Here is a 21,710-nt window from a genome sequence, read left to right on the forward strand (position 1 = left end):
GTCTCCCCAGGGGCTGGTTAGAGCAGAAAGGTGGAGGCAGGAATGAGAGGTAAGCAAACACAGTGTAAAGGTGGTTCTGATGCTTAGTCCACCTTAATGTGCTGAAGCCAAAGGGCCAAAGCCTGACCCGCAGCCCCTGGGAAGGGAGATCCTGTCCCTCACTCATTGCCCAGGGCTCTTCCTGGGGCAGTGTCATGTGGCAATGTGCAGTGCCAAGGGCAGGACTATGGTATGGAACTGATGGGTCTGTTCTGGTTTGGGCAAGGAGGCCACGAGTTCTTGGTGCCATGAGGCTAAGGTTTCTCCTGGTAGGTGTTAGCTGCAGAAGCAACAACCATTGGCAAGGGGGAAAAGATTTTGACTCTGTTGGGGGCTCTCAGCTATGCAAGAGCCTTCAACTGTCTCTACCAAAGGCTGTGCTCAGTGTCTCACACCTGCAGCTCTTTCTCTGCAGGCTCTTAACATCATCCTGATTGCCTATAGCAGATACTCACTACAGCGTAGCCCATGTGGCTCTGCCCACTAGTCCATTGCTTCTCAGCTGATGCATCACCTCTTCCCAGGCACAGCTCCATGCATCCCCACTGCTCTCTCATGGGCAGGGCACCTCCCTTCCCTCACCTTTTCAGCCTGTCCTTCTACAATGCCAGCATCCATCCATCGCAGCACTGCAGTGGTGTCAGCAATGCCCCACATCTTTGTTATCCAAATGAGACTAGAGCTCTGTAACTGCACACGGACATCTAATTCCTCTTGTTTGCTCTCCACGCTGTGAGAATTACTGTGCCAGCACTCAGAAGAGGTGTCCAGTCATGCTGATCACCCAGAAATGGCAGGAGAGCATTCCATTCTGCTGTCCTGAAGCACCTCATTCTTTATGTGCGTATTTTAAGGTGTTTCCTCCTAAGCTCTCTTTGTTTATTACCATGTCCCTTCTGATCTCATCATACAAGACCCTTTCCTTGAAAATCTGTCCCCCACTTCCTCACCTGACTGTTGGCCACTGTCTCCTTTCATCCACCCTTTCAGTTTAAAGTCTTCTTTCCAGGTTGGCCCGCCTGTTAGCAAGGGTAGTTTCGCCGCACTTGATCAGGCGAATCCCATCTCTTCCTCAGGGAGGCTATCAAGGTCATAGAAACCCATTACTAACACCAGTGGCAAAACCAATTGTCTACCTGCAGGGTCTATTCCCTTGTCAAAGCATTCACCCTCACCAGCAGGACTGAGAAGAAGATCACCTGTGCCCACCTGCCCTTGAACATTGTGTCCAGGGTCATGTCATCATGCTTGACACTTTCCACGTCTCCTGGGGCGGTATTAGTGGTGCTCGTGTGGAACAGCAGCAGGGGAAAAAATTCCAAAGTTTGGAAAAGACAGAGATGCAAGACACTGTAGGACAGCTTGTGGTGGAGACACCTATGTGCTCTAAGAAGCAAAACTTTGTGCATAATTTTATTAATTCTTCAATTCGTGAAAATAGTGAAATTTCTGAAGTGGATCCTAAAAAAGAAAGATTTACAAATTAAAGAATTTATTTTTTAAATTTTGTTTTTTCAATTTTCTTCAGTTTTCATCTTCCAGATCAAGAAATGTCTGCATTCTCCAATTTGTACTGACTCTGCATGTGCCCTGATGGAGTCTGAAAATCCATGTAGGAAATGCAAGCTCGGTGAGGTCACACACTCTATGGCCAACCTTTGCCACTATGTCCCCACCACTGAGGTCTCTCTTAGACCCCTGGGCTTTTTCAGATCCAGTCTTTCTGTCTGTAGCTGAAGGTTGCAGCTCATTTGCACCAGTTCCTACCTGCTCCATTTGGAGAACTGGCTGCACACACACTCACAGAAAGCTTTTCCTTAATTGTCAACAGAGAATAATAAAGATAACCATAGTTCAATAAACAAACAAAAAAAAAAGTCTTTTGCACCTCCCCTTTCCACAGTGGGTGACTGTATGGGGTGTATGTGACAAGGGGTTGGTAGCTGGAGGGGCTGCAAGGGGGCTTTATGGGATGAGGCCAGGGATTGCTCTGTGCCAGACAGATCTGTTTCCAGCTCCACAACAGTCTCAACACAGGACACAGATCAGCCCATCAGCAAAACTGGTTGTGCCTCTGTGAAAACATATTCAAGAAAGGACAGAAAACACCAGACCAGTTGAGCTAGAGGAAATAAACACATTAAGAAACCATGGAGGGAACACCAAAGTTGGAGAAAGAGGAGGAGGCACTCCATGGTGGAGCAGATCTTCCCTGCAGCCCATGGAGGAATAGTACCAGAGCAGAGAAAAACTGTGGGAAAGAACAAGTAGTAGAGAAAAACTGTTATGTACTGGTTGTGACCCCCAATATCAAATGCCCCTGCATTCCTCAGGATGGGGTGAAGGAGTGAAGCTGAGCCTGGGGAAGGGAGGAGGAAAGGTGTTGTTTTAATGTTTTTCTTTTTTCCCCCATTACATGAATTCATAATTAAATCTCTGTTTTAACTGACAATAAATTGACTTGTTTTCCTCTAAGTCATGTCTTGCCCGCAATGGGAACTGGGAAATGATCTCCATGTCCTTGTCCCAACCCAGGAGCTTTCTCATTCCCATTCTTCCTATTTTCTCCCCCATCACGCTGGGGTGGGAGAGGCAGTGAGCGAGCAGCTGGGTGGCAGTTTGGTGATTAGCTACGGTTAACCCAGCACAGCAATGAGATGCCTCGGCTGGTGGATGAGGGGAGAGCAGGGAAGGTGTTTCACCTCCGTGTTAACAATTCTTTTCATGCTACATCCCGTCAAACCCTGATAGGTAGAGTGAGGTGGACTGGAAACAGGGTGAATGGCCAGATCCAGAAGGCCATGGCCAAGAGCACAAAGTCCCCTTGGGAGCAGGGCACCAGTGGTGAACCCCAGGGGCCAATACTGAGTCCAGTCCTGTTTAACCTCTTCATTAGTGACCTGGACAACATGACAGAGTACACACTCACGGCAAATACACAAGTTCAGAATTTTCAAGACTGCAGATGATACCAAACTGGGAGGAGTGACTAATACACAAGGCAGGTGTGCTGTTGTATAGAGGGACCTGGAGAGACTGGAGAACTGGTCTGAAGTTTGACAGAGAGATATGTGAAGTCCTGCCTCTGGGGAAGAATGCCCCCAGGCACCAGTACATGCTGGGGGCCAACTGGCTGGAAAGATCCTCTGCAGAGGAGGACCCAGGGGTCCTGGTGTTGACCATGAGACAGCAATGTACAATTGTGTTAAAGAAGGCCAGCGGCCTCCTGAATTGCACTAGAAAGAGCGTTATTATAAAGCCGAGGAAGATGATCCATCTGTACTCAGTGCTGGTGAGGCCACACCTGGAGTATTTTGTCCAGTGCTGGGCTCCTCCCTACAAAAGCAATACTGGAGCAAGTCTAGCAAAGGGCCACAAAGGCAGTTAAGGGATAGAAGCGTCTTTCATGTGGAAAAAGGCTCAGAGTGCTGAGCCTGTTCAACCTGGAGAAGAGAAGGCTCAGGGGGAGCTTGTCACTGTTTCTAAATCTTTGAGAGAAGGCTCTTAAGAAAAGGCAGTCAGGCTTTGGTCAGTGGTGTTCAGTGACAGGACAGGAGGCAATGGGCATAAATTGAAAGATGGCAAATTATAGCTGAACAGAAGAAAACACTTTTTGCATTTCAAGGTGGCTGTCCACTGGACCAGGTTGCCCAGAGAGGTTGCAGAGCCACCATCCCTAGAGATACTCAAAACCCAAAAGGACGTGGTCCTGGGAAATCTGCTCTGGCTGACCCTGCTTGGCCAGGTGGTTGGACTAGACAATCTCCAGCAATCGGGTCCAACCTCAAACTATTCTGTGATTCTGCAATGCCTGGCAGCATTTCTGAGGACTTTATTGTCATTTCCCCACACCTGTTTGACTCCTGCCACCCACAGGACAGTGTCTACTCTTGGGAGGTGAATACCTGAGGACAGGGTTGAGCAGGGTCAACAAAAGCCAGCTGTGCCTCAAATCACAGCAGTGTCCCATACCCCCACTTCCACCTTACAGCCCTTTATTTGGGTCAGAATGGATTTCTGAGGGTATCTAGTACCACAGTCTGCCCTGAGCAGATAATTTCACAGCTAGATGAGGTTGGTCAGTGCTTCTCCAGCTGAGCTGGCGATCACTAGCATGGAGATCTTTTTTTTTTTCCCTTAAGCTCACTGGACATTTCAGTGAGTCCCATCCCAACCATTGGGAGCTGCTCTGGCACCAGAGGGACTGCTGGGACTGCTGGGACCTTCACTGCCCTCCCTGCCACCCCTGGAGATTCTTGAATCCTGGTGCTCTCACAGCAAGGAGGGGAAGGGCCCTGTCTGGCTGTGGGCTGGGTATAATCCTGAGGGCCTGGCAGTGGTGCTTGGAGGGACTGGGGAGCATTTCCAAAGGCACCAGGTGGATCTCCAGCTCTATCAGCTGTACTTTACTAATGGTGACATGAATCACTCTCCAGCCTCCCTTCCCCATGCCTGTTGGGTCACTGTGGTGGTTTGACCTTGGCTAAATACCAAGTACTCACCAAGTCACTCTATCACTTCCCCCCCCTTCCCCTTTTTTTCTCAACAGGGCAAAAAGGGGAAAGAAAATAAGATAGGAAAAAAAAAAAACAACCCAACCCTTGTGGGTAAAACAAAAGCAGTTTTAATATAAGCAAAGTGAAGCAAAGGTCCGCACACGGAAGCAAAAAAAGAAAACAGATTTATTCTCTACTTCCCATTAACAAACGATGTTGGGCCTTCTCAGGAAGCAGGGCTCCAATATGCGTAGTGGTTGCCTCGGAGGACCAAGGGTGACCCCACCTCCTTCCTCCTTTTTCCCAGCTTTATACCTGAGCAAACGTCATATGGTATGGAATATCCCTTTGGTCAGTTTGGGTCAGATGTCCTGGTTGTGTCCCCTCCCAAGATCTTTTGTCCCTCCCAGGGTTGCTGAGTCCTCATTCACCTGCAGAAACTGGGACTGAAGGTTTCACTTTTGGTGACTCAACCTCAGAGAATCTCACACTCTGTGGGGCTCCATTCCCTGCCCGCCCCAGGCACACCCTGTCCCTGCAGATCCCCCACGCTCTCCAGCCAGCTCCAGGTTCCCCTTCTGAAGGCAATGGACCACCCTCCCATGTGGGACAGGCCTGAGTATGTTCCTCAGCACCCACTCACCATCTTCTTTGTCACAAGGTGCTGGCAGAAAAGTCTGAAGTCCAGCTGCCAGCCTCAGCGGGTCACATGGTGACTGGGAGCTCTCTGCTCCTGAAGACATAGAGAATCATAATAAAAAAACAACTTTTCAGAGTGTAATCCATTGGGTCTGTTCTTGACATCCACATTGGAAGAGCCCAGCCTTCAAGTGTTCTACTGTTGAGATACCATTTTATTTCAGAGGTTTTGTAAGAGAGTTAGAAATATTTTTACATGGGCTCCAGGTGACAGAAAACATTAATGCCTCAGCAGAAGTGGGATGAATCAAAATGTTTGTGTAGGAACATAATGACACTGACAAATGTGTTGATGATGATAATTGAAACATTAGCAGTAGTAATAATAGTAATGGCAAAAAAACCCAGCTCAGCCCTGCTGGGGGATACACTGAAAATCATTTGGGGAGAGAGATGGGGTGCTTATAACAGCTGCAAAATGTCCATGAAAACAGCTTCCTCAGGGCCTGCTTCAGCTCCTGGTTCCTCATGCTGTAAATTAATGGGTTCACTGCTGGAGGCACCACTGAGTACAGAAATGATACCACCAGGTCCAGGACAGGGGAAGAGGTAGAGGGGGGCTTCAGGTACAAAACCATGACAGTGCTGACAAAGAGGGAGACCACGGCCAGGTGAGGGAGGCACGTGGAAAAGGCTTTGAGCTGTCCCTGCTCAGAGGGGATCCTCAGCACGGCCCTGAAGATCTGCACATAGGACACCACAATGAAAACAAAACATCCAAATGCTAAACAGGCACTAACCACAAGAAGCCCAACTTCCCTGAGGTAGGAGTCTGAGCAGGAGAGCTTGAGGATCTGTGGGATTTCACAGAAGAACTGGTCCATAGCATTGCCTTGGCAGAGTGGTAGTGAAAATGTGTTGGCCGTGTGGAACAGAGAATTGAGCAACCCAGTGCCCCAGGCAGCTGCTGCCATGTGAACACAAGCTCTGCTGCCCAGGAGGGTCCCGTAGTGCAGGGGTTTGCAGATGGCAACGTAGCGGTCATAGGACATGATGGTGAGGAGAGAAAAACCTGCTCAAAAAAAGAAGAGAAAGAAAAATATTTGGGCAGCACAACCCGACTGGGAGATGTCCCTGTTGTCCCAGAGGGAATTGGCCATGGCTTTGGGGAGAGTGGTGGAGATGGAGCCCAGGTCAGGGAGGGAGAGGTTGAGGAGGAAGAAGGACATGGGGATGTGCAGGTGATGATCACAGGTGATGATGAGGCTGTTGCCCAGGAGGGCAGCCAGGTAGATGCCCAGGAAGAGCCAGAAGTGCAAGAGCTGCAGCCCCCATCTGTCTGCGAATGACAGGAGGAGAAATTTGGTGATGGAGCTGCCTTTGGACATTTGCTGCCTCTGGATCTGGTGGACTGTTACAGGAAGAAAAAACAGTGGCAAGTGGGTATAGAGTTCTCTGAGCAAAACCTGTGTCATTTCTTTGTAGAACCTCCCCCTACTCCATACACAACTCTTTCTTTTGTCTCTGGGGGAACCTTTCATTCAGTCTGCTGACTTGAGCTTCATTTTCTGCAGCTAATGCTGTGATTTCATGCTCTCATGGGCACACCCTCTGCCCATGGGAGCTTGAGAAGGCAGCCCTGCCCAACTGCAGTGGGTACGTGGGAATGTGGCAGGGGGAGGAGGGGCTAGGTTTGATATTAAGAATTAGTCAGATGAAATCACTCCTTATTTAGAAGGGTTTGTCAGAATCCGTACTCCTAGATCTACGGCTATGGGTGGCAGAAAGGATTTTAGGCAATTGTGTTTTCTGACATCCCCCATCATGCCGTTTGAGTGCTCTCTGAAACCAGAAATCCCGAGAAATCCTGCTGCACTCAGAGAGAATGGCTGTGAGACTGGAGAAGCAACAGGATTCCCTGTGGCCTAGTGAAGAGTGAAGGGAGCTGGTTGAGCCTGTTCCCAGCTGCCTTGTGCTTGTACCTTCCTGAGGTGGAGGGCAATTGCCCTCCCATGTATCTCTGAAAAGACACCAGACACTGCTAAGAGAAGAGGGATCCACTGCAGATCACTCAGTGTCTCACTCTTTCTCAAGGTCTCAGCATCCCACTTCTAGCCCAGGACACACACGGCTCATTTCACCAACCCAAGAACACTTCCTCAGTCGCAGTATCTCTGCATTTCTCTATGGGGCTTTGAGATAAACCGGAGGTGCTCTGAGATAGGGTTGCATCCTTGAGGGCAGCTCACAGCTTGGAAGGACACCTCAAGGGGATAGCCAAGTGTCCTAATGGTGGTGCCTCAGTAAGTAAGAGTTAGTTCATAGCCCAGCCCCAGAGATTGTATTGACCAGATCTCCACAGGTGAGAGGAAAGCTGGGACACTTGTTGCCATGGACACAGCTGCGTGAAAGGGCCCACAAGATCAGTGTGTGAGTCTGCAGCTGAAACTTCCATCCCCAGAGAGCCTGACAGCAAGAACGAAATAACAACAGCAACAACACAGACAAGTGGAGAAACAAGTTGTGGTTGTTTAGTCCCTGCTGGGGTCTGAGACCATGCAGCCGCTGCCCCTCCCCCACAAAGGGAGTGAAATACAAAGCCCCGGGGGCTGAGATAAGAAGAGGTTTAATACAGCAGTGCAACAGCGACAAAACAAACAACAATAACAATAATAACAGTGAACAGAGCAAGATATATACCGATACAGCAGTGAGAGCAGAGTGATCACATAACACACGCACCAATTCTCCCACGCTTGGGGTGCCGGGACGTGACATCAGCATGGTATATGATTAACCCGGCTAGAGGTTTCCCCCCCACCGCTGGGGAAACTCAACCTTATCCTAGCTAAACCAGGACATAATCCACCCCTTTATTCTATACCATCTGCATCACGTCCAGCTGCCATTTAGTAATTAGCAATAACAAAGAAAAATTAATGAAAGCACAGTATAATTCACAGTGTGTTTTCACCCAAAATCAAGTCCCCTTGTGGTACGCATCAGACCTCTCCATCCTTCTGCATCACCCACCAGGTGCACCCAGGTCCTTGAGCAAAAGCAATCCCATGGATGGGTTTGCCTTTGCCTGGCACAGGACTAACCCAGACCGTTTTTCCCAGCAGATCCCTCATGCGCACCACAGGGACTTTATCCCCGTCTACGACACATCGAAGTTTTGACTGATCAGAGCCGGTTTGATTGGCAACCCTCTTGTGTTGACTAACCAAGTGGCCTTTGTCAGATGTGTGTCCCAGTGTTTGAAGGTTCCACCCCCCATTGCTCTCAATGTAGTTTTTAACAGTCCATTGTGTTGCTCGGTCTTCCCAGAGGCTGGTGCGTGGTAGGGGATGTGGTAGACCCACTCGATGCCATGTTCTTCTGCCCAGGCATCTATGAGGTTATTTCGGAAGTGAGTCCCATTGTCTGACTCAATCCCCTCTGGGGTGCCGTGTTATCACATGACTCGGTCTTCAAGGCCCAGGATGGTGTTCTGGGTGGTGGCGTGGGACACTGGATAAGTTTTGAGCCATCCAGTGGTTGCTTCCACTATTGTGAGCACGTGGCGCTTGCCTTGGTGGGTCTGTGGCAGTGTGATGTAGTCGATCTGCCAGGCTTCTCCATATTTATATTTCATCCATCATTCTCCATCCCACTGGGGCTTCACCTCCTGGGCTTGTTTGATTGCAGCACACGTCTCACATCCGTGGATGATCTCTGAGATGGTGTCAATGGTGAGGTCCACCCCTTGATCTCGAGCCCACCTGTATGTTGCATCTCTGCCTTGGTGGCCCGAAGTCTCATGGGCCCACCGGGCTATGAACAGTTCACCTTTGCGTTGCCAGTCCAAGTCCACCTGAGCCACTTTGATCTTAGCAGCCTGGTCTGCCTGCTGGTTGTGTTGATGTTCATCAGTGGCCCGACTCTTGGGTGGGGAAGCGCCTGCTTCTAATTGCTGAGACATTGGCCCGTGCAGGTGGAATGTAGGACATGTCCTCTTCCATTTTCTGGAGCCTCTGAGACAGTTCCTCTACAGCTGAAACCCAGCCATGTTGGGAGGAAGGGAGATTTCCCTCATATTGCCGGAGCTGGCCAATCACTTCATCCACTGTTTGAGTCTCGGTGTCTCACCACCAGGACACTACTGCTAACATTTTGGAATGTGCCTCTGGTCCGCTTTGCAGGAACTTCCGCCACATCAACTGTGTGCAAGGGGCCTGATCTGGATCCATTGGTGACCGCTCATCATTCAGATCACCATAGACCATGTCAAACACAGGCAATTCCCTGAGGTTTTGAATGCCTTTCTCCATGTCGGTCCACTTGTCTAACCAACATAGAACATCATCCTTGTGCGTTGCACCCAGCCAGTGCCCCGCTAACAGGTAAGTTTCTATAGGGCCAAGGTGAATGCACAGAAGTTGGGACGGGGTCTGTCTATGCTGACAGGGAAAGACCTGGCACAGGGAAACACCTTCCAGGAGGAAAAACTCCAGACAGCAGGGATATAGTCACGGTACGAGAGGAAATTCAAACAGAAATGTGGGAGGGAGATTTCAGAAATCTCCATATCATCTCCTCCAGTGCAGGCCCCTTTCTCTGAGCAAGCCCCCTTGCTTCCTCCTAATATTTGAAGGAGGGTCAGCTCCCTCCCATGCCTTCCACACACCTGCAGGAGGTGGGATTCCTCTTGCATCTCTTCAAGTGTGCACAAAACAGGCACCTTCACGTGAGTGTCTTTTCTCAACACCCACGTAAATTAATGGAGGTGGAAGGCAGGAGTAAAGTGTTCAGGTGCAAAATCCTGGCCACATTTGAGTTGCCAGAGGCGATCCAAGGTGCATGCAGGTAACTGCAAGCTCTAATGCCAAAGTTCATAGAGACAGGGCAAGATCTTTGGGATCATGTATGAGCCTGGTGTGAAACTTCTCTGGCCAAGTGAAATGCCAGCTGATGCCCAAATACAGGCCATTATGTATCCTACTCATTATGATCATGGCAGTTTTTAGAGGTATTCATATGAAGGATTGCAGTAATGTACCATAGAGAGACAATAATGGCATTTTTACTGTGTTCATCCTCACATTGTCCAACAGAATTCAGGGCAGGTTCTCAACTTAACGTTCAAATCCAGGCCCAAGTAACTACATGAGGTGCCAGGGCTAGCAGGGACAGCACAGGACCTACGGGAAAACAGTTCCAATTCAGGGTGGGTGTGTCAGATGTCACAGACGGCACCTTGGGGAATGCGATTTAGTGCTCATATGCCACTGACTGATGCCATCAGTCTGAGGCATCAGTCATCACCTGTCACCAGAGCATCAAGGTCTGTCCCTGGCCTACGCAATAGCTGCAGACATTGCATGGACATGAAGCACATCACACAATGGTGTTTACTCACTCACTTGATGATAAAAGCAATGAAAAGACCAGTACTTTTCACAGTGTACCTGGATACATCTTGTCTTCAAGGACAGCATCCTCCAGGCCCAGCAATGGTCCATATCAAAACTAAATTGAACCTCAAAAAGGAATTCAAGGGCACCAAGATGAGCTTTTGGTACTTCAGGGACAGTTAAAGAGGAAAAAGAGATAATGTAGGATCACTGCTGAATTTAGTAAGAGTAGGTGTAGTTAGATCAGAGATACTCTATGTCCTCTCAGCCTCAGTTATCACTAGGAAGGTGTCCCAGGCCTCAGAGTTTTTCGGCAGAATTCTGGAGGAGAACAACCAGCAGTGGATGGGGATCAAGGCAGGGTTACTTGAGCAAACTGCACCTTTACCAGTCCATGGAAGCAGTGGGGCTGCATCCAAGGGTGATGAGGGAGTGTTTTTCCCCAGGAGGTGCTGGTCTGTTATGATCTCAGTAAGAAAGGCACTCAGACTCTGTGACATATCTTTTACAATGCTGTCATTAGGTCTAGCACTATAAGGGGAGTAGCATGGAGGCAATCTTATGTCCCCTTAGATGGTGGGAACGGTCCTTCAACCCAAATGCAGAATTATCCCACGCATAGAAAAGATTCCCCTGTTTTGGCCATTCAAGCTACTATAGGATTTTCATGCAAGGAAACAACTTTATTTATCACCTCTACAGTCAAACAGAACTGATGATCTCATGAGAACTTGTTGCTGCACTGTGAGATACAGGCAAGGCCATGCAGGAGGTGTACTGGCCAGTACAGAGTGGGACCTGCCTGCAGACTTTTGTGTGACCATACGCTGCTGAGGGTGTCCTGAGGCCAAGGGATTTATGCAGCACAGTGCAGCACCAACTGCTTGATGGACAATGGTCTTCTGGTCAGGATCACTGCTCAGGTTTCCCTGGGAGAAGTCTATGACTACAGTGCCACAACTGAGATGCTGCGGCCCAAATGTGCACTGGCAGGAGAAGCCCCATGGCTTGTCACAGCACTGTGACATTTTTGGATTAAATGAGATGTGGTAGGACAGCTTGCTGAGTTTCCATTGCTTCCTGCAGTGGAAGGATACAGGCTCTGCTGGAGGGAGTGGCAGGGAGGATGAGGATTTGGGGATGTCCCGTGTGTGAAGGAGCAGCTCAGCTATATGGAGCTCCTCTATGAGATGGACAAGATGTTGAGTTAGCTTGTGTGAGTGAGGATGAGAGGAGAAATCAGTAAGGGTGACATTGTCTTGGCACGTATAAACTACTTGATCATGGACAGTGGGCAGAAAAAGCCTTCTGTCAGCAACCGGAGGAAGTCTCCAGGTTAATGAGCAGGTTCCTGTGGGGGACTGCAAGTGCCCTGGCATTCACTAGCCAGGCAAATCAACACAATGCCCACAGCCTGGGGGCTCTTGGAACGACTTCTTAGCAGAGCTGCCAGGTGGGCCAACAAGTGCGATGCTCACCTGGACCTGGTCCTGACCAACAGAGAAGAGCTAGTCAGGACTATGATAATCTGTGCCACCCTCGACTGTTGTGACTATGAAATAGTGAGGTCCCAGGCACCAAAAGGCAGTGAGGAAGGCCAGCAGCAGAGCACAGGCCAGTGGACTCCAGAAGAGGAGTCTGTGATGTACCTGGGAGATGATCTGAGTGGTGCTATGGGAAGCAGCTCTGAAGGGAGAAGTAGCTCAGGAAATCTGATAGACCTGACAGGAAAGACTCCTCTGAGGACAAGAAGGATCTCTCCAAATGCCCTGAAAAAGAAACAACCAACTCGTGAGGCTGCTTGCCTGAACTGACTGAGGACAGAAAAGCAGCACGTGGGAGATGGAAGCAGGGGAAACTGCAAAGGGGTAATTTAGAAATCTTGCCCATGGATGTAGGGACCACATGGAAGTTCCCATAGTCTTGAAAGCTGCAGGGAAGGTTAGTGGATGCAGTCTTAGAGGGTCATGCAGAATGAGTCACACTCTGCCTGGAGGCCTGTTGCATTTGCATCTTGACTGCATGCCTCAGCCTAGGAGATGAGGATGTCTCCTGCTAGGGGTGGCGTTACAGGTCCATCCACATGTGTCTAGATGGTGAAGACCCTACTTGAAGACTTGAAGACATTCCTGCAACCCAAATACCTTGGGATTTATGCAGAACTGGCTATTCAAAATCAAGCATTTTATTTACCTGGTCTCTTGGCTTTGACACCTTTTCACTTTGACTCAACTCCTGAAAGCCTCTAACAAACCATATAAACCACATAAGAATTGAAAACTAAAAGAAAATTATGGTCAGGCTTTGCTCCATAGGGTTTGCTCCATAGAGTTCCTGAACTGCAGATCCTCAAAGACAAACAAGTTGTTAGAGAAGTGTAAGTCAGAAGCAAACGTCCAGGTTTCTGAGGGTGTTCTCAGGCCCTGCTGAAGTCCGTCACTGAAGAGACCATGGAGGGAATGAGCATGCAAGGTTCCTGTCCCTGGGGGCTGGTGAAGCAGGAAGTCAGCGGCACTTGGTACAGGAAGACGTTTAAATGTGGAGGTCACTGTGAAAGTCCTTGATTTGTTTCACCAAGCAGGATGGCCAAGCCCTGATGCCCATCCCTATGGGATGGGGCTCCTTTCCTTCTTGGATTGCTCAAAGCTTTTCTTGGGGACAACGTGATGTGGGAGTGCATGATGTCATGTGCAGGTCAGCAGTAGGACACCTCCCAGGCTCTATGGAGGGTGGGTGAGGAGACAGTGAGGTGCTGGAGCTGTAAGGACCTGGTGTCCTCTCATGGGGCTCAGTGGAAGAGACAGAAGCCAGAGCCCAGACGACAAGAGTCTCAGTTCTGTTGGGGTATCAAAGCCCCATCAACGCCCATGGCCATCCCCACCACAGCTACCCTGTCCTATGCCTGGGCCTACTTCCTTACTTCCAACACAAAGCGGTGATTTCTGCACATTTGTTAAGGCCAATGAGTTCCCCCCAACCCATCTGGTGACTTCCAAAGCCTTGCTAATTCTTATTTCTCACCCAAGATTTCCAAGCCCCAGACATGTTACAATCCTCTATTTACAGCTCTTCATCCCAGCACTGAAGTGCACATCCTCCTTCTTCTGCTGTTTCAGAATAAAAATTAAACCTATGTCATTTCAGCATGACATCCCTGCTATTTCAGATCTTTCCCTGCCTTTAACACACTCACTGCTGTGCACACACTGCTCTCTTCCTGCATGCCCATGTCTCTCACAAACCCTTCCTCTTCCCCTGCAGTGATGGGACTTTAATGGGCTTGTGCATCCTCCAGGCTTATGGAGGTTTCCTGAGGTCAATCCAAGGGTGGGGAGTGAAGGAGAGGAGAAGAGCAAGGTCAGCTCATGCAGATGACTGAGCACAGTGTCACAGTCCACTCAGTGGACTCGTGATGGTTTTTTTGTGACGATCTCAAAAGTGCAAAATTAAGGTGACCAACACCCAAGGGGATAGCAGTAATCAAACAGTGAAACTTTATTGTGTTGCCTGTGGAGCAGCACGCGATAGTTAGAGATGGGTGAAAGGAAGGAGAAAAGTAAAGTTAAGTTTAAAGAGAGGAGGGAGAGAGGTTATAGCTACCACCGCTGATCTCACGATGTCCTAACGGTCCCGGGTCCAGCTGATGCTGCGTCGTCGATCGTCGTGGTCCTTGGTGGGGAAGCTTCCCATTTTCGTTGCCCAGAAGTCATCTTTTATGCTCAGTAACACACCTTGCTCCACCTCTGCCTCAGGGGTCTCCGCCCTTCTCAGAATTCAATTACCATATCTCCGCCCTTCTCAAGTGAGGCCATCGCAGGTGCGCAGGGGGGAGTGTCCGAGGTGTGGTCAGTCTTGGAGGTGGGTAACCTTCAACCAGGAGGTGTGTTTTGGTATTATAATGAAGCAAAGTTCATCTAAGGTTCATGATTTCTTCATCGATGTTATGGTAACAGTCGCGATCCATCTTTTTTGACAGTGGCTATGCAATTATCTCTAACAGCTCCGGCTAGGCCCAGGTACCGAACAATAGCACAGCACTCTTTGTACTACATGGCTCAGGCACCGAAGAACAGCACTGCACTGCCTGCACCACACGGGTCAGTACTCAGGAGAACAGCACTGCACTGCCTGCACCACACGGGTCAGTGCTCAGGAGAACAGCACAGCACTGGCTGTGCCACACAGTTCTGCATTCAGGAGCCTTTGCACCACATTCCATTCCAGGGGTCGGCAACTGTGCTCCAAACAGGCCGTTTTTGGGTACCTCACTGTCCATGTCCCCGATGACAATGTTGAGACAATACTGATCTTCTGACCGACTCTTACATACAGTCACCCCCAGCAGCGGGCATCCCCCCCTCTGCCAGGCTGAGGCATGCACACAAGATGGAAACGTCTGCACCATCCCAGATTTGCACAGGAGTGGCCTTCCTTCCTACCTACCATATTTCTAGGACAATCCTCCTCCTCTTTCACCTGCAGACATTCACTGCTTTCCATTCCTGGGATCTGACATGGTTGCAAGGATTTTCTAAAGCCATCAGACATCTCATTGTTTCTCACTGACATCCCCCTGAACCACTCTCCCACACCTACATATGGCCAATCGCTGCTGCTCAGAGCAACTAAGTGTACAGAAGATGCTTCAATCTTCCTGGATCTTCCTGGTGCTTTTTATGATCTTCATTGCTGCCTCCAGAGCTCATGGTGAGACTACTTGGCCGTAACAGGGCTTTTATGACCATCTCTTACAAAACATTTGATTTCTTACGCTCATCTGTGTGGAAAGAGTAGTCACAGGAAAGCACCACCTACATCACAATGGATGCTGAGTGAAGTGCCAGTAAGAACCAGGTGAGCCAACCCCATGCCTGTGGCTTCCTGGCAAGGAGTCTGTCCTGAGAAGGGGATCCAGCCTCTGCCACCATCTGGGGAGGGAAATCAGCAGTGTCCACGCCACATAGGGACAGAAAGGGTGACTTTTTCAAGGCCACCCTTCATCTGAACTTCTTCAGGTTTGTCCTTGATGATGGGGTAGCACACCGTGTATTTCAAATACTGATTGAGCTGGCATCGCCCAGAGAGGCTACCACAGATGCAGATGGCTACACTGCAGATATGTTTATTTTGGGACATTAATGCTTTTTTGTCACTACTGGTAATCTTAGGAAAACCAAACAAACACCTGAAGTCTTTTTTAAGGATTCTTGACTAAAACCCCACCAAGTTTGCATCTCAAGCAATGGGATGCCAGAGGCCAAGGGGAGGATCAGTTGGGCACTTTCCTGGGATCTGGGAGACTGAAGCTTGCTCTCGTCTCCCTGACACCCTACACTCCTCAAGGAAGCTGTGTGAGAAACTCTGCCAAGTAGGTCTGAACTCACAGTCATCTCACGTAACCGATATTTGACTGCAGACAATGTCATCCTGCAAGCTCAGGTTTTGAGCTTCCATTTGAGCCAAAAAGATTTCAATTCACACCACCTCTGTCTTCCCTCTGACAATGCCTATGGTGTGACACAACTGTTATGGATGTCCAGGCAGAACGGGCAAAAGAGTTTAATTACTGAAATGGAGCATTTTCCCTTGCTGGAAATCTGAACTTGGCTCTCAATATTGATGTATTCAATCTGCTTTGCCACTTGAAAGCTCTCTCTCCGAAGGACTAGCCTAGTGTTTATGCTTGTTTTTCTGGGGTTTTTTGCTTGTTTTAACCCCATTGAACATGCAGCACTGAAGTGGGTTTCCATAATATATGTACAATGTCTGCCACAAGAGGAACACCATCTGTGCCTGAAGTTGGAAATGGGTGAAGCTGTGAGGGGATAAATGTGTTGCTTCAGACAATATTTGGTATGCAAAAAAAGTACAGAAAGTCAATAAACATTAAAAAGTAGAAACAGGCCCATCCAATGGAGCTCTGCAGGAGAATGGAGCCACACATAACATGAGGCGAGACAAGTGGGATCATCACGTAGAGACCTTTATAAGGAAGACTGTGCGAGGGAGTCCCCTGACTTCACCCAGATAAATAAGAGACTTGACAGTGAGCTGAAGTGATGGGGAGAAATGTCTTGGGGAAAAAGGATGAGAAGCAGTGGGAGAGATTAGGTTGCAGAGATTTGAAGTAGTCCTTTCAAGGTCTGAGCGTGCTGAGCTTTGGAGAGGAGGGAAAAATATTCTCAAGGTTTTTTTGGAATTAGTGTTACTAATAACAGAAGGAGAGTGCTGTAAGGGAATTCCTCATTCTACATGATGATGAACTAAAGCTCTTTCATTTCCTTCCCAACAGCTATTCTTACTCAGCAGAGTAGGTATCAGTTTTCAGAAGTTAGCCTCTGGCATGAAGTTCTTAGAACAGTGTTTTTTCTCTCACTGTTCTCTCTTTGTTATCATTTAAAGATTACACCTCTTAGTCAGAATTGCCCTAAAATCTTGCCTGCTCCATGTATTTTCTCCCTGGTTTCAGTAAGAAGTGGAGGGGTGGAATGCGGTAGTTGCTTCATTTTTACCCAAAGGAGACCTAGGTAGGGATCCCGGATTCTAAAAAGGCACAAAGGAAAGCAAATTTTTCATGTGGTGGTGTGACTAGTACCCACTGCTCCTTACCCCTGGAGTGCACTGACACAACACTGTTCCCTGCATTTCCAGTCTCTGAGGTCCTAACTGGGCAGCAGAGAGCCTGGAAGCTGGGAGCTCCCTCGTTCTGCCCTGCATTTCAGCATGTAAAATGGAAGTAACCTAGTCAAAAAGTTGGGTTTGGTTCTCTTCACAACCTCAAGCACCACATGGGTAAGGAGACTGGTGAGGAAAAATAAAGAAGAATCAAAGGACTACTGAGCACAGGACAATGCCACCCTCAGTCGTCCCATGAGCCTCTGCTGTAGAAACCCTCACCTCTAGATGAATCTCTTCTCCTGGGGCACACTGCAAGGCACAGGCCCATGGAAGGGTTGTTGGGAAAGGGGTTGGTGGGGGATCCTCTGGTCCAGCCTCCCACCAAAAGTTCGGGTGTCATCAATCCCAGAGTCAGGTTGGGAGACATTTTTGTGACCTGACAACCTCCAAAGATGGAGATCACAGGGAGTGTCTGGGTGTCCTGCTGCAGGGCAGCACCCACCTAGTCAGTTTTTCCTAATGCCCAGTGTGAAGCTCCCTGGAGGACGCTTGTGGCTGTTGCCTCTGCTGCACCATCTGCCACTACAGGAGCATTGGCCTCCACCATCATCTCTCCAGGGAGGTGTCACCTGCTTTCAGACTGACCCGTGCCTCCCCTTCAGCAGACTCAAGCGGCCCAAGTTGCCTCAGCCTCTCCACACAGCTCATGTGCTAACCCCTTCATGACAGACTTCCTCTGGACTTTCTCTGGTTTCCCCATCCTCCTTTCAAAATGGGAAACCCCCTGGCTCATATGGTATCCATCAGAACTGCCACACCCTTCTCCTCAGGGTGCTCCTCAGCCAGTTGGGTCACAGCCTGTCCCAGTGCCCCGGGTTTATTCTCCCCCAGTTCAGACCTTGCCCCCTTTGCCTGTACAACTGCAGGAGGTTTCTGTTGGTCAAACCCCCAAGTATGTCAAGGTCCCTCTGGACTGAAACTCCACCACATCAGCATTTCAGGTTTGTTGGACAGTTCCTCAAACCAGATAAGACTATGGAGAATTGCAGGACACCACAGGTAATAGAAGAGAAAGATGTGCTTAATGGAGTTGCTATCCAAGGTGGAAAATTACTACAGCAACTGTCCCAGAAATGCCAAAAGAGTGTAAGAAAAAAGAAATGCATGGCCAATGGGGAAGCTGGTTTTTTTGGAGGATATTAAGATAAGAAAAGAGAAGAAATTGTGTTTTCTAGGAATGAAAAGAGAAGTAAAGGATGTGGTCAGGGCTGTCTGGGGGCATCTGTGAAGCAGCCTTGGGGCACCTGATGTGAATAACTTCTGTGGTCAGGAAGAACCTGAGAGCTCTCCCTAATTTGAAAACCCAAAGGACAGCATCATTCAGGCTTGAAGGGACCTTGGGAGGTGTCTTGACCTACCTCCTGCTCAAATCAGAGCCAGACCAGATTACACAGGGCTTTATCCAAACATGTCTTGATCACTTTCTGGCACAGATCCGACGCACACTCCCTGGGAAACAGCTTCCAGCACTTGACTATTCTCATGTTGGAAAAGTTTCTCCCTGTATCCAGTCTGACCCTCTCTTGTTTCAGCCCATTGCCTCTTGTCCTTTTTCTTGTATGACAGACATGAGCCTGACTCAGTCGTCAGAATGAACAAGCCCATCTCTCTAAGCTTCTTCTCGCAACACATGTGCTCCAGCCCTGACCACCTTCATGGGCCTCCACTGAACTTTCTGCAGTTTAGCATTTAGCTCTGTAATTGTGGGAGATCATAAACCAAGGAAATAATCTGGATGTGGTGTAAGAAGTGCTGAGCAGAAGGGTATAATCGCTTCCACTGTCTGTGCTCCTGTTCATACAGCCGAGAATGCTTTTGGCTTTCATTGCTGATGGCTCATGTTTTTCCTAATGAAGTCCAAGGACCATCAGTCTTTCCTGCAGAGTTACTATGCAGCCACACAGCCCCTGCCCTCTGTCACTGCATGGGATTAGTGCACCTCAAGGGAAGGATTTTGGATTTGTCATGATTGGATATCATGAGGTTCCTTTTTGCCCAACCCTCTGGTCTATCTCTGTCCTTTGTGTGGAAGCCCTGAGCTCCAGTGGTGTCTGTTCTCCTAAATATGGTGTCATCTACAAATCTCATGAAAAAGAACTCTCTCATCTCTTCTGGCTCATTAAAATCATGTTAAACACATCATGTTACAGGATAGACCCCTGGAGTACCTTACTCTCTACAGGTGTCCAGGCAGAGTAACATGCATTGGCCATGTCCTTCTGAGCCTGCCTGCCCAGCTGGTTTTACCTACCTATTTACTAATCCATAAACACCATAATATCCTATCTTGGGCCCAAGAATATTCTGTGGGACAATACTGAAAATTTTACTGACCTGCAGATAAAATATAACCCCTGTTCTCCTTCTACCTAGCAGTCCTGTCCTTTCCACATGAAAAGCAAAGAAGATGACCAGGCCCAATCTCTCCTGGGTAAATCCAGTCACCTTCTTTTTCAGATATCAGAGTATTGTGGTACGAGTGGACACGCTCTGGAGCACAGTCTTGCACTCCCCTGCTCATCCACTGGAACTTTTTGAAAGGTACATGCAATGTTTGGGTGCTGCCAGTCATCAGGGACTGCCCCCCAGCTCCATGGCCTTTCAAAGACAATGGAAGTGGCTTCACTGTGACATTTGCTGAGCCCCTATTGTTATGGTGGTGCTGACATGGAGGCCAGCTCTGACACTGTGGCTCACATGGCCTGCTCCTGCCTGCAGCCACAGGGGTGCCACTATGGACAGAACAGGACTGTCAAAAGCTACACAAGAGCTTGGGGGTGACACAAATGCAAGGGCACAGCAGGACTCTGTGGAAGTGAGGAGAGCCCAACACTGAAAAGGCCATATCCTGCTGCTGTCCTTGGCCATGGCTGAAGGGAAGCAGCAGCCCCAGCTCACACTCAGCAGAGAGGCAGTACCCGCCAAGGCAGCGAGGGGCAGCCCCAAGTGGCACTGGGGCTGCTCCTCCATGGGGCAGCTGGGCCCTTGGCTCCTGAATCCTTTCTGCCTACTGGGGCTGGACCCCAGCTTCAGAGGAGATCTAAGAGATGAGAGTAGAGGCAAATTATTACATTCTGGCTTCTTTAACTGTGCAAAGAGCCTGGTTCCTCCTGTACATAACGCTTACCATACAGAGAAAAAAAAAAAAAAAAAAAAAAAAGTGCTAAGACTAAGAAGAAGTTGTATGGATAATATATAATTACAATTCATATTATCACAAGTGTAACAAACAAATGTAAAATAGAGGAACAGAAGTACCAAGACAAGCTGGGATTTTACTGAATTCCTGGGAGGTATATGAAAATGGCAGGCACCTTATTAATGCTAGAATAATGTTTATTCATATAGTTTCCTCAGGAAATCTTTGATCTCCTTGTTCCTCATGCTGTAGGTGAGGAATTCAGAGGTGGAGGCACCACCAAGTACAGAAATGACAGGACCAGGATGAGCAGTGGGGAGGAGATGGAGTGGGGGTTCATGTAGGAAAACATGCCACTATTTAGAAACAGGGAGACCACAGCCAGGTGAGGGAGACACGTGGAAAAAGCTTTGTGCCATCCCTGATCAGAGGGGATCCTCAGAATTTCCCTGAAGATCTGTACATAGGACATCACAATGAAAGCAGAACATCCAAAAACGAAACAGGCACTAACCACAAGAAGCTCAACTTCCCTGAGGTAGGAGTGTGAGCAGGAGAGCTTGAGGATCCGGGGGATTTCACAGAAGAACTGATCCAGGGTGTTCTCTTAGCAGGATGATAGTGAAAATGAGCTGGCCGTGCGCAGCACAGCCCAGAGAAACTCACTGCCACAGGCAGCTGCTGCCATGTGGACATGTGGACAGCTCTGCTGCCCAGGAGGGTTCCATAGACCAGTTTAATAGGTAAAGTAAAAGCCACGCACGTAACCAAACAACACAGGAATTCATTCCCACTTCCCATTGGCAGGCAGGGCTTCAGCCATCTCCAGAACAGCAGGGCTCCATCAAGTGTAATGGTGACTTGGGAAGACAAACATCGTAACTCTGAATATCCCCACGTTCATCCTTCTTCCCCCAGCTTTATACTGATGAGCATGACGTCATATGGGCTGGAAAATCCCTTGGTTCAGCTGGGGTCAGCTGTCCTGGCTGTGTCCCCTCCCAGCTCTTTGTGCACCCCCAGCTTGCTCACTGGTGGGGTGGGGTGAGGAGCAGAACAGGCCTTGACTCTGTGTAAGCCCTGCTCAGCAATAATGAAAACAGCCCTTCGTTATCAACACTGTTTTCAGCACAAATCCAAACCACAGCCCCATACCAGTTACTAGGAAGAAAATTAACTCTATCCCAGCCAAACCAGCACAGGTAGTTTTCCCAGTGTGTCCAGTGAACACGGGCACAGACCAGACCCTGGTCCTTCAAGTCTTTCCAAAGAGGCCTGGCTGTGTGAGGACACTGCTGCATGCTCCCACCCTGCAAATCACAC

At 48.9% G+C, this 21,710-nt stretch overlaps 1 long non-coding RNA gene and 1 pseudogene across 1 annotated transcript in view; one reads left to right on the top strand and one right to left on the bottom strand.

Annotated features, from left to right (window-relative positions):
• LOC141937094 (uncharacterized) overlaps positions 1-21,710 on the top strand; it is a 786,032-nt gene that overhangs the window by 66,281 nt on the left and 698,041 nt on the right. The window lies entirely within an intron of this gene.
• On the bottom strand, positions 5,612-6,403 carry LOC141937065 (olfactory receptor 14J1-like; annotated as a pseudogene).

The sequence above is a fragment of the Strix uralensis genome, chromosome 37 (genome assembly GCF_047716275.1).
Source record: "Strix uralensis isolate ZFMK-TIS-50842 chromosome 37, bStrUra1, whole genome shotgun sequence".
Lineage (NCBI taxonomy): Eukaryota > Metazoa > Chordata > Aves > Strigiformes > Strigidae > Strix > Strix uralensis.